The following is a 12,402-nucleotide window of genomic DNA, read 5'->3' on the forward strand; positions in this document are numbered from 1 at the left end:
ATTTTCTTATAAAAGTTGTATAGGCTGATCTTGCATATTTAGGCCTATGCTCCATTTCGAATTCCTTTTTGTGTTTGGTGTAAAGTAAGGGAGTGGGGAGCTTCCTTCTCTCCCCAGCGCTTTTCTGAAAAGGCCTTCTTTTCTGCAGTCTGGGGTGAAAATCTATGGAGCATGTGTGTGTTTCTGGCATGTTCTGTTCCTTTGCTTCATGCATCTCTTTACAGCCATGCCCCCTGCCCTGATTCCTGGAGCCTTACGGTAAGTCCTGAGGTCCCTGGTGCCTGAGTAGGGATCCCAGATGACTCTGCCTTCCGGGAGAAGCTAAGCAGGACAATGGGAGGAAACCTCTCAGCACAGTTCCTCATGGGTGCCTACCTATGGCTTCATCTACACTTTTATTGAAACCCACCTCTTTTCCTGCGTGCATCTTGGGCTTCTGCATAACCAGCGTAGACTCTGGCCTTCTTGAGGACGGTCGCTCCAGAATGCTGCTTCTTTATCCTCCCTCCCTGCAGTCAATGTTGTTCTCTTTATGTGCTAGAAAAATAAAAAGCTGTTGGAAGCTCTTACAAGTAAAATGCACTTGGCATTTTTAACTTCCTACCTCCCAGTCTTCTCTCTCGTCTGCTGCAAAAACATCGCCACGGCAGACAAATGCCAGGTGGTCCGTGTCAGTCCCCCCAGTTGTCAGCCTTGGTTTGCTGTCACAGAGCACGTGGCCAGCGGGGCCGGTGGTGTCCCGCGTCTGACATGCTTCCATAGTCCTGTTGGCCTTCCGAGCCACTCCCCTGCAGCTGTGAGGGGTCCACCCTGCTTTCCCCTGCTCGGAAATGTGCATCTGAATGAAAACCACAGACTTTCCTTATGATCGGGAAAATCTCTATTTTTCTATAGTCAATACTTGAAAACCTTGATACTTTATTGTAAGAGATTACTTGTATCTCAGCCCCCAGGGAAGATCTGCTGCTCTGACTTCCGTGAGACTCAGTACAGTACCGCGTACACACCGAGGGCCCAAGGCTCATAGACGACACAGATGAGTGACAGGCCAGCCCTTGGCACCTGTTGGTGATGAAGACTTAGGGCCCAACGAGGATTGTGCAGTCAATTCACAGTCACCTTTCCTCCTCTCTTTCCAGCTCTACAGACCATGACATCATGCAGGCAGCTTGCAATCAGCAGTGACGCGAGCATCTACACCATGGAAACTGGCAAGAGCTACAGACTAGGCCTTTTTTCCCCCCCAAAGTTGACCAACGTTTACCAGCACATCACTGGGTTCCACCTTCCTGCTGGGGGGTGACAAGGCAGTGGCTGAGTTTTCACATGGGCCATTGAATGTGGTGCAGAAAGGCTCACACTGCCTCAGGGGGTTGTCTTAGGAATGGACATCTACTGCTTGAGACAGAGTTGCCGGAGCACGCTGTATTAATAGGATACACCATATCAATTTGCACTATTCGCACTCTCAGAGCGCTGTGATGGGGTCTAACCCCAGAGCAACCTTGGAGCTGGTCTGTAAAGGGGGATCCTCCAGAGATGGCATCTAATTGGTGGCCGTGGCCAGCGCTGCCTCCCTTGGGCTGTAGATATCCACCTCCGCCTTCACACCGCTCATCTACTCCAGCAATCACAAAAGATAAGGACCCTCTGCTTTCAAAATTGCTATGCCTGTTTATGCTGAGGCACACTATAAAAAAAGGTATTAGAGGGACGCCTGGGTGGCTCAGTGGTTGAGCGTCTGCCTTTGGCTCAGGTCATGATCCCAGGATCCCAGGATCGAGTCCCGCATTGGGCTTCGTGCAGGGAGCCTGCTTCTCCCTCTGCCTGTGTCTCTGCTTCTCTGTGTGTGTCTCTCATGAATAAACACATAAAAAAAAATCTTTAAAAAAGTGTTGGAGATCCCCCCACCAGCTGTAGTTCAATAATTATCTTCTTATAGAGTTTGGGCTACTTCCTAGGTCTTCTATACCATCGAAGCAAATAAATGGTAAGAAACTTAAAATCCTCTTTACAGGAGTTTTGGGCTCGGAAGGAGTGGCGAGCGGCATTGTGGTGTTTCAAGAGAAGTCCCACTGCAGTCGGAGTTAAGCTTCCAGATAAATGAGAAAATACATGACGTTTCTTATACATGGTGCAAACTTGAAAGGACAGCGGTACCGACCTGGGATGGCGCTGGTGCATGAGCATCGGAGTGGGGTTCTTCCCCCAACCTCCCAGGAGAGTCCTGTAAAAACCCAGAGCAGGCCTTGCCTCTTTGCACTCTTGGCCAAGGTTTCTGTTGCCTCGTTAACTACTTGTCTAACACCGCGTGGTGACTGCGGAAGCTGCAAGGAAGATGCTTGTGGGTCTCCAGGAATATGAGTCTTCTGCGGGAGAGAGAGAAATAAAACAAGCACAGTCCAGTGTGATAAATGCTTTATCAAAGCAACAAAGAAATCAGGAAATCTTTCCAGATGAAGTGCTGCTTGGGGTAGAAAACGAGGAGGGGGGTTATCCTAGTGGACAGGAAAGGGGGTTGCTTGGGTGGAGGGGAGAGAAAGTGCATGAAAGGAGCCTTGTGCCTTAAGGGATCTATCTCACCAGGGCTCGGCATGTGGAGCAGTGGCAGGTGCCCATCTGGAAGGACAGGGCTCATGTGGTGTGGACTCTGTGAGATGGATGGAACCACTTTTTTTTTTTAAGATTTTATTTATTTATACATGAAACAGAGACAGAGGCAGAGACACAGGCAGAGGGAGAAGCAGGCTCCCTGCGGGGAGCCCGATTCGGGACTTGATCCCAGGACCCTGGGATCACTCCCTGAGCCAAAGTCAACCCTCAACCGTTGAGCCACCCAGGTGTCCCAGATGGGACCACTTTGTTTCAGTTTCAACTATGACCCAAAAATGGGTGCCCGATTTCTTAATGGGGTTCTGAAGCCACCATGCAGGAGGCAGTGAAGACAAAAGCTGTCTTACTTCTCTTAACTCTTCAGCCACACTGAGGCTACAGAAAAGGGGTTGGAGATGAAGAGAAGATGTCGGGGTTATTCATGTGCTGTGTGTCCGGACCCCGCCGCCAGGGGGTGGATGGGTAAACACACACTGTGTGGGAAGAGAGTGAAGCCCCCAACCTCCCAAGTAGGTGCCCAGCCATGAGTAGGCGTAGCCTGGTGAGGAGGAGTAACTTGAGATGAAATCCCACATTTTGATTAAATCACCACACCAGACATTTTAATTCCTGACCGGTATGGGCACTTTTATTGGTTGGATGTGACCAGAATCGTGATGGCCCTAAATTTTTATGACCTAAAGTCCATCCAAGGGCAGGGAAAGAATCAGCCTCCCAAAGTCAGTTTGAAGAGACAGTGGTACCCGAAATAAAATTGCCGTATTATTCCATCCATGAATTGTGCTTGTTCATGTAAGGGGTACAGATGGGCATGAGTTTTTCATCCCCTGGGAGCGGGGTCCATAGCTTCATATAGACACTGAGGGGCCCAGGCTGTGGGGAGGTGTTCACTGCTGCCGTAGTCACTGGAGGCCACTCAGTTGTGTTGTGGCTCATCACAGGAGAGCTCTGTCACTTGATGGCTTCCTTTGTTGGCAGGGTGGCAGGTTGGCAGTCCACTGGGAGCATAGAGCTGAGGCCAGAGAAGAGAGACCCAGGGAAGGCCAGATGGATGGGAAGAGGGCCTGCATAGACAGTGGACATGGAGGGGACAGGGCGAAGGTGACCCCAGCGTGTGTAGCTGGATGAATGATGGGCTTATGACTGAGCTGGGGGAGCAGAAGAGGCGGAGCAGATTTTAGGGGGAAGACTTTTGGCTCAACCACAAATTAGAAGTACATCAAGAGAGACCCCTTTCCTGTGGGTTTGATGCTCAGGAAAGAGACCTGGGCCAGATTTGGAAGAAAGTAGAGACGCGGCGTGTAGGCAATTATTTTAAGGAACTTAGAAATTATGGCAGAAATCTACAAGACACAATGTGGATTTTGTTTTATTTTAATTGGAGACATTTGGACATATTTATAGGGGAACGGGGCCACTGGTTTTCACCCCAAAGAAGAGGAATCTGGTCTACAGATGGTTGCAAGCCACCAGAGCAGAGCGGAGGGGAGACATAGGCCCTCTAGGAGGCCCAGCACCTCAGGGCTGGCATTCCTTGCCCACTGCAGTCCCTAAGGAGGCTAGTGCTGGCTTCCTTTGAATTCCAGGGGCTTCTCTGGGTCTTTTCTATACATTCTTCATTGACGGAAGCGTAAAGAGGCTGAAAGCACCTCTGTTTCTTGCAACTGAAGGATGTGAGAGAGACACCCCAGTCTTCAGGGACTCCACCACCCCCACAAACCAGGGAGCTCGTGTGTAGTATCCTTCAGCTCCGGAATGCCCACACTGCTGGGTTTTCGCAGCCTGCCCCTCTGTCACCCTGTCTGGAAATACAACGGCCACGTCTTCCGGTTTATGTACCATCTCAAGGTTGTACCCATACTCAGTGTTTCGATGTGATGTGTCTTTATCGTTTTGTGCGTGTCTGCAGGTCCTTGGAAACCAACCCCCACTGTTGTTAAAGAGGAGGATGCTGCTTCATTCATTCGACACCCCGCAGTCATGAAACCAGGGTGCTGGAGCCATATGATGAATACTTTGATAATGATGTTCAAGATGTGGTAGGCAGGATGGACAAAATATTCGGAATGCATGCAAATCGGGGCCAGCTGAAACAAAAATTTCTCTTCTGAGTGTGAGTCAAACCATTAAAGGCCAGGAAGTTCAGTGGGGCCTGAGATTCCACTTCCCCTTCCCCCATTGACACTTGTCTCCTCCAGTGAGCAGGGGACGGATGGGGGGGTGGGTGGCTCCGGGGAGACTGGGGCCTCAGGACAGCCCACCTTTAAGGCTCCACTTTATAGCTCGGTTCTCCAACAGGAAGATTTCATGGCATGTGATATGGGCTCTCTTGTCTCTGGGGATGGAAACTAAGACCCCTGGGAATAGATTTTACAGCTCTCCCGGGGCAAGTTGGTGGCGTTGTCCAAGCCAAATACTTGTATGTTACTAGAAAGAGAAGCCATGTTTATGTATGAAGTGATTTGCATGGCGGAGTCGATCACTGCTGAATTTCATATGCCTGAAGCTCGCGGCGTGATGAGAACTGCACAGCCTCGGGTTTATAGCATGTGAGAAAGGAAATGAAGCTCTGGAGCAGCTGTTCTCTGGGTTATTTTTCAGCACGACTACAAAGGAGGGAGCTGTACTTTGACCACAAGAGTTTTGCTTCCTTTTCGGAGATGCGTTGCATGTGTCGCAGGAGAAAACGCGTGGCGGCCCCTTGTGACCTGTGAAGCGCCACCCGGCAGGCACATTTCAGGGTCACACCCGAATCTGCGTGGGTCTCACGAGAAACTAGGTACCTGGTCAACTGTGCTGAACTTGCCACACGAAGGCTATTTCTTACTGAGTCGTGGGTAACACGGGTCCTTTGATGACTGGCACGCCCACAGGGGCACTCGGCCTGGGTCAGAGCTCATTCTGGAAGGATGGCTCCTTGGGCCCCATCTGCTGGAGGCCTTGACTCCAGGGGCCAGTCATCTCCTCTCCGTCTCTTAGTCTCTGTGTGCCCGGGTGGGGCTATTCCACGTGTTGTTTTAACACACAGCTAACTTTTCCACTACAAATTTAATAAGACACGTCAGTCCTGGGTGGTCATAGTGAGAACCTAGATTTAAGGGAGTAAAGGTGTCCTCTGAGATCTAAGCTGTGAAGTGCAAGGCTGGGCAACGCCGTTGGCCCTCCTGGTGAAGGTGCCCAGGCCTGCCAGGGTGGCCACCCTCCTGAGTGAGGGTTACACACTCACCGAAGAGGGGATATTGGTCAGCCCTGGGGTAGGTGGAGTTCGCTGGGGGTGGGGGAAACGTGCAGATGCTGTGCATGGGACAGGGAGCTGGTGATGGGACCCTTTGGGTCACCTGGTGCCGTGTTGAGAAGGACACATAGTTATGTTCATCTATAGCTAGAATGCAGTGGGGTCTCTTAACCTCCTCCCTTTGTTTTGAATGCACCCCAATAAGGAGAACTTCTTATTGTATTTTGGCTTCTTTCCATTAGTTGTTCACAGGGAGAGAAAGTGCTTTGACCCTGGAGGTGGTTATTCTCACTGTAAATTAACACTGCATCGGTTCCCTGACTTTTCACACAGGAGCCTGCTCCCCAAAAGGTAGACCCACCCATGCAGTGGTTCTGGAGGTGCAGATTCTGGGGCCTGGAAGTTGGGTGTTGGTGGGATGTGTTGCCCTACCTCTTCCCTGGCCACAGACACACACTTACATGGACGGCACAGGATGTCTCCTTTCATCGTTTCAGACCTCAGCAATGATGATTCTAGAAAATACAGAAAAACTATTAGAGTGTAAATAAAGAAATAAAAATTGCCCAGAGTATCTCCATGCTAAGATAGTGACACTTCTAAAATATTATATATTTTTTCATTTTACTATATTTCAAATCATACCATAAATATATAAATATAGTTACTAAAGTCTGGCTGTAAATGGGAGATGCTCCGAAAGGAGGCAGTTTGTTTCTGTGTTTATCTAGAAAAGAATACATATTACTTATCCATAAAGAATAAGCTCCACAAACACATGATCAGAATTTGAATACACAGTCTTTTATTTTCTTTGCTCATCCTTTCTTCTTACATATCAGATACTTTATTGGGGGGTGGGGATAATTTTATTTCTTCCTTTAAAGGAGGTTTGTTGGTAGAAATCTCAGTTTTTGACAGCCCCAAAGACATTTTTTGACATTAGATGTGTGTGTGTGTGTGTGTGTGTGTGTGTGATATGCTATTGTCAAAATATTCTTGGGAAAAGGAGTACTTGGAACTAACCTTTAAAATTAAATGCATCTTTTGGGATGGTGAGAATGTTCTGAAACTGGATTTTGGTGATGGTTTCAAAGCTTTATGAATATATTAGAGAACACTCAACTGTGCACTTAAACACATGAGTCAAATGCAATTACAGCAAGTTTTATTTCGTACTCATTCTTAATAGAAAATTGTCCTGGGTTGACAATTCCAGATTAACAGTTACAGTCTTTCATCATGTTAAAGATATGATTCCCCTGACTTCTGGCTTCTGTTCTTCCGGCATCTGAAAAGTCATATTTCAGCCCGATTGCCATTTCTTTGTGCTAGTCTGTCTTTTCTCTGGGGCTGCCCTGATGATCTTCACTTTTGACTTTCATGTTCTGAAATTTCTTCATAACGTATCTGGGTGTTGAGCGTTTTGTGTGTGTTCTCCTTGCGATCCGTCGTGCTTCCCGACCCTGTGGATTTGTGTCTTTCATAAGTTCTGGAAAATTCAGATCTGTTGCCCCCAATTAGTACGTCATCGCTTTTCTTCTATCTGTCCTGGATTTTCCATTAGACATGTAGTGGCCGCTTCCACTGGCGCCCCCCATATCTTTTCATCTGCCATTCCCATTTTCCACATCTTTGGTTTTCCTCATTCCTATTTTCCAGTCTGTATCCAGTAAGACCAGTATCTGTGTCTTTGCAGGTTTGGGTCTGCCATTTGTTGTTTCTGCTGACTCAGTGTTCATGGTATGTTGTTTCCTCATGAGCTTTGTGATTTTTCTAAGTTTATTTTTATTTTTAAATTTTATTATTTATTTATTTGAGAGAGACAGAGACAGAAAGCACAAATGGGGGGAGGGGCAGAGGGAGAAGCAAACTCCCTGCTGAGCAGGGACCCCCCACACACACACCAACTTGGGGCTTGATCCCAAGACCCTGAGATCATGACCTGAACCAAAGGCAGATGCTTAACCAGCTGAGCCACCGAGATGCCCCTCTAAGTTTATTTTGCTTGTGAGCTCTAGACCAGTGCTCTTCTTCTCAGGGAGCTCTGAGGCCTGGCTTATATTCTTCCAGGGAGCATTTGTGTTTGCTTCACTCTGCCTGCTGCAGGAAGGTCTACTTCATACCACCTTCTCAACCAAGATGTTTTTGGGCCACAAGGGTGGGAGAAATTAGGTCACAAACCTGCATAAAGTCTGAGCTGTTATGATGAATTGTCAAGGAATATATTTTTATCCCTTTCTAACCAGGCCTGAGATTCATTGTCTTCTTTTCTTCTTTCTTTCTTTCTTTCTTTCTTTCTTTCTTTCTTTCTTTCTTTCTTTCTTCCTTCCTTCCTTCCTTCCTTCCTTCCTTCCTTCCTTCCTTCCTTTCTTTCTTTCTTTCTTTCTTTCTTTCTTTCTTTCCTTTTTTCTTTCTTTCTTTCTTTCTTTCTTTCTTTCTTTCTTTCTTTCTTTCTTTCTTTCTCTTTCTTCTTGTGAGAGTGTGCTCGTGCATTCCAGCATGGATGGGAGAGGCAAAGGGAAAGGGAGAGAGAGCATCTTAAGCAGGCTCCACACCCAGTGTGAAGCCCAACGTGGGGCTCCATCTCATGACCTTGAGATCACGACCTGAGCTGAAATCGAGAGTTGGATGCTTAACTAACTGAGCCACCCACGCACCCCTCTTCACCATCTTTCTTAATCATTCTACAGAGCATGTGGCATTGTGTGTGGAGGACTCTGGTCTAACCTCCCAGCATTGTCCCTTGTCCCATCTTTTTTGGACAAATCATCCAGCTAGAGGACAGAGAGTGGACATTGCAAACCTCTGGACAGGAGGAACTGCTCACCTGGAGAAGGGGGCCCCGTGTGATTCATGAACGGGAAGATCAGAGAGTACTGTTGAGAATTGCAGACTTCAGCTTTTTCTGACATAACAGCCAATAAAAACTCACATCAGCCCAGTTCAGTATTTATTTAATTGTAATTTATACTTACTGGATGAGTTTCTTGCCAAGGAGCTTATTAAAAGCTCATTTACATGTATCTAAAGCAGACATATCCTCATTCTGGAATATATTTCCTAAACAAACAACAAGGGCACACACATTTATGCTATTCTTAGAACTTTAACTTGATCATCTTTTGGTTAAAAATTAGGATTGTTTAATTAAATCTAGAACCTTAGTTATCATAGTTCAACTTTGGGGGAATTTGAGACTGCTTCAGTGAGTTACTAAGAACCCAACACAGACTGATAAATTTTGTTTATCTAAAATGAGAAACACTCTTCTCTTTTCCATTTAGTTGAGATGTTTCCAAAGGTTGAGGTGTTTCTGCCCCCGCTCTCTTCCTGTCTGACAGGGCTTTGTCTGAGCCCACAGCTTCTATGGAGCAAGCCTCTCCTGTGGGTCTAGCTCTGCTGGGCTCAGGTTCTTTTCTCATCCCTGCCTTTACTCTTCAGGCCTGGGGGGCTGTGCCAAGGGGGTGTTTCCACCTTTGCTGGCCCCAGACTGTTTTGCAGTCCCTGGCTGGTTTCTGCAAGGCTGCTCATAATTCTTCATGGGTCCCCGCTCAGCCACCCTTCTGAGTGTCCCATCTGTCCCCTGCACCTGCCAGGAGGGGGACTGCAGGTACCCTCTGTTCCTCTGCAATGAGAAGGCTCTCATCCTTGGAGGCACACTGACATGTCCATGCCTCCCAAGGACTTTTCTCCTTGGGGTGTCTTGACCAACGGTTGGATCTGGATCACTGGGAGGCATGTTGCCAGCAGGTTTTTCAGGTGACTTAATGTTTCACTAAGTTATAATGGGGTGAAGATGTTCATCATGGCAGCCTCCTCCCCCTTGGTTGCCTTTCTGGATGTCAGAATAGGAACAGAGTGAAAGCGAGGGCTGGGGGGAATTGGTGCAAGGTTCATGACCCCCCGTGCACGCTGCAAGGGCAAGGGAATGAGCCACCTCTGATGTGCCCTTGTGTAATGGCAGCTACAAATTATTGTAGTGACCAGTACTTCCCTGGAGGGTGCTTTTTTTTTTTTTTTGAGGGTGCTTTTTGAATGTGGACATTATGTCTTACATTTGGTAGAAGAAAATTGGCTATAGACCATGTCTCAATCCACTTATTTCTAAGGATCCATGGGCAGATCATGTTTGCCAATCACTGATTTCTCTAATGTGCCTGAGGGGCTTCCACCTCTCTGGCCTTCCTGATGAAATCTTGCACAGTGTGACTTTGCTGGCAGGGACCATCTGTTGCCGATCCAGCGCCGTCTATCAGGGATGCCCACTGGCCCTTTGACAAGTGCTCCTCAAAAGTGGCTAATCAGGGGCTCCGGCTCTGCAGCTGCCAGCCAGACCACAGCAGTGTGGATTCCTTCTTCATACCTCATTTTTTTCCCATACCCATGGTCACAGGAGGGGCTAGCTTTCCCAGGCCAGTCTGTGTGGTGTTGGGGGCGTTGTGTGAGGAGAAACCAATGACACCATCCTCATGCCTCCATGTGGGGAGGAGTGGGCCTGGAATGCCAGAGTGTATCTTTGCCAGATGAGGCCCTAGCAGGAGACCTGGGGGTGGGATGGGCACCCTGTTGCTTCCGCACCTGTTTTCTGGCTGGACCAGGTTAAAGACAGTGTGTCGGTGTCCAGCCGAGTCAACATTCTCCGCATCACGGGGCAGTGAAATCTGTGCTGATTGATGGCATTACCTCTGAGGGAATCCACATCAGTATGACTGTTTTGCTAAGGGCGAAGCAAGTGTGGCTTGCTAAGAGTGAGGCCGAGGGTGAGCCCGAAGCCCAGACCAGCTCCAGGCAAGATCAGTCCTCCCGTAGCAAAGGGCCGAGTCTCCCTAACCAGGCTGGGGGCTGAATGACTCCTAACAGCTGTGCACAGCTCTGGGCAAGACAAGGCCCCTCTCTGAGCCTAGGTTCCTCGTTTGTAAAATGAGGGTATTGATACCCTCTGCAGGGCGGTTACCAGGTTCAAAGATAAATGCAGTCTCTGTCCAAGAGTAAATACTCGATATTTACTTATTGTTATGGTCGTTAACGTTTATTGCTAAAAAAAAAAAAAACAAAAACAAACAAACAAACCAATTTGACATGTCGTGTAGTCCCTACCTGGCTGTCCCAGCAGGTGGCTGCAGTCATCAGCCCCTGCCCCCTCCTGTGGCTTCTGAGGTCTCATTGCTAAGCCTTACCTGGTGCTTGAGTCCTGGTTCGGGAACTATGTCTCCTCCGCCACGGGAGTTCCCACCCTGGTCCCCCGCTGCCCCCCGCACAGGAGGATGCACCTGCCCCCCAGGTCTCTTGCCACCCGAGAGCTGGTCTCAGAGGCGCCTGGGCTCACGGAGCCCCGCACACTGTTGTGAGCTGACGTTCGGGGGCGGGCCCGCGAGCTTACCCTCCAAGTGCACCGTGTCTGCGGCGGGAGGGCACCCAGGCACCTGCCGGTTCACGTACCACTGACCCCACGTCAAAACAGCTTGTGTGGGGACCTGCTTCCCCTGCCCCACTAATCCCCGGAATGACGGCTTCTAAGAGGCAAAACGGAAGGTCTGCAACAGGAAAACGTGCCTTGGGCTGCTTGCCTTCATTTTCAGGGTCCACCAGCACCGACTCACACCTGAGCACGACCTCCAAGACCCCGTCTCCCTGGAGCCTGTGCCCCGGGTCCTCTGACTCCGGCAGCTGAGGCCCGAGGGAGGCTGGTCCCCACCTGCCCTGTCCCGGCCCCTCTGGGCGCCCAGGGTCAGGGTTCGGGGGCCCCCAGTCCCACCTGCTTTGGGACTCGGAGAACCAGTATTTGGACCCGGGCTTTGATTCTTATTATCAAACTCTTCTTTCTATCCTCCTGTTAGTAATGGAAATGGGTCTCTTCCCCTGCGGGGACTTTCTGCTGGGTTTCCTGTCCGATACCCTGATTCGGAGCATTCACGTTTTTGTGGGGGAGTCCGGGGGATTTCCCAGAACAAGCAGCAATTATCTTCTAAGGGTAAAGGTGCTCAGCGAAACCCCAAGGGGAGGAGTGAGGAGGGAGGGAGGCCTTCCCGGTAAGAGACTCTGTCCTCTGGTGTGTGCGGTGGCCGCAGGGTCAGAGGCAGGCAGAGGAAGGAGCCCTTTCCACCTGCCCCACGGCCATCTAGCTCATTCAGTTTGTTTCTATTTCACAGGGTGAACAGTTGCAGAAATCAGCAAACCCAGAAGTGACTGAATGTCCACCTCGTCCCCCGCCCCCAGGAAAACCACCTCGAGAGTTTTGGTGTGTTTTCCCAGGCTTTTCCTCCTCTATTTTGTTCTTTGACCCCGGTGATGCTACGAGCTGCAGTCTCCCAAAGCAACTTCTGTGTCGGTGCTGGAGAGGTTATTTTATTTGGAGGAAATTATAAATGTCTGCTCTGGTCAAAAATTTAGATGAGGGCAGCCCGGGTGGCTCAGCGGTTTGGTGTCGCCTTCAGCCCAGGGCCTGATCCTGGAGACCCGGGATCCAGTCCCGCATCGGGCTCCCTGCATGGAGCCTGCTTCTCCCTCTGCCTGTGTCTCTGCCTCTCTCTCTGTGTCTCTCATGAATAAAT

Source organism: Canis lupus, chromosome 25 (assembly GCF_003254725.2).
Source record: "Canis lupus dingo isolate Sandy chromosome 25, ASM325472v2, whole genome shotgun sequence".
NCBI lineage: Eukaryota > Metazoa > Chordata > Mammalia > Carnivora > Canidae > Canis > Canis lupus.